Raw genomic sequence first — 942 nt, 5'->3', positions numbered from 1 at the left:
GGAGCAGCAGATGACATTTTCAAATGGGTTTTCAACAAATGATTCATATGCATGAACTTATAAATTCTTCTATCGGTGCCAGTAAGTACATTTCCGTACTACGAACATAGAGATACGCATGACCTTTGCCCCCTTGGGCCCTTGGTTGGGCTGCGGCCCTCTGTGCCCTTTGACCCTCCCTGGCGGCGGGGCTGACACTTAGCAGTGACCAAGGTTAAGCTTCAGCTTAAGGGAAGAATCAGAGAGGGAAAAGAGCAGCTGAAAATATACAAATCTACACTGCAATGTACCAACAAATCCATCAGTCATGGTCAAAAACACACTCGTGGCTCATTTGTCGTCTGCAGTGTTTACAACTACAGCTTCTTTAAAAGCCAAATGAAAGTGTTTTCACGAGGCAGATCGTGAATTTAGTGCAGAAGCTTCACATTTAAATCATGAAATACAATGTTGTTGCTGTTCGGTTGAATGTCTGTATGTCACTCGTATGCTCTGAATTATGATAAAAGGGAACAAAATAACCATTATTTCCACAAACAGAAAGAACTCCGAGGTGTGATCTCTGGCCCAGGATGGATGTAGCCTCGTGAAGGTGTGAACTAGCAACACGGGACGAAGAACGTTAACCTCCGATGGTCTTCGTCTCCGTGCTTCTAAAAGGTCTCAGGATGCGTCGGGCCCACAGAGGTCCATCCTGTGTGAGCAGGTGGACACTTTATTTGTCATCCTCCCGCTCGGCGGCGGCAGGTGTTTGTGCGTCTGCACGTTAAACGTCTGCTCCTCAGCTGAGTCCTGTCACATCGGATGAGGTGCGACGAGACGCGCTCATCGCCGGCGAGCGCTTGTTCACTTTTGTGGCTAATTCACTGTATCGTTAAGTTCAACCCTGCCCGATCGATGCAGGGAGACGGAATAATGGTAATGACAAGTTCCGGTCACCAC

The sequence above is a fragment of the Scophthalmus maximus genome, chromosome 22 (assembly GCF_022379125.1).
Source record: "Scophthalmus maximus strain ysfricsl-2021 chromosome 22, ASM2237912v1, whole genome shotgun sequence".
Lineage (NCBI taxonomy): Eukaryota > Metazoa > Chordata > Actinopteri > Pleuronectiformes > Scophthalmidae > Scophthalmus > Scophthalmus maximus.
Note: the sequence above shows the minus strand (reverse complement) of the source record.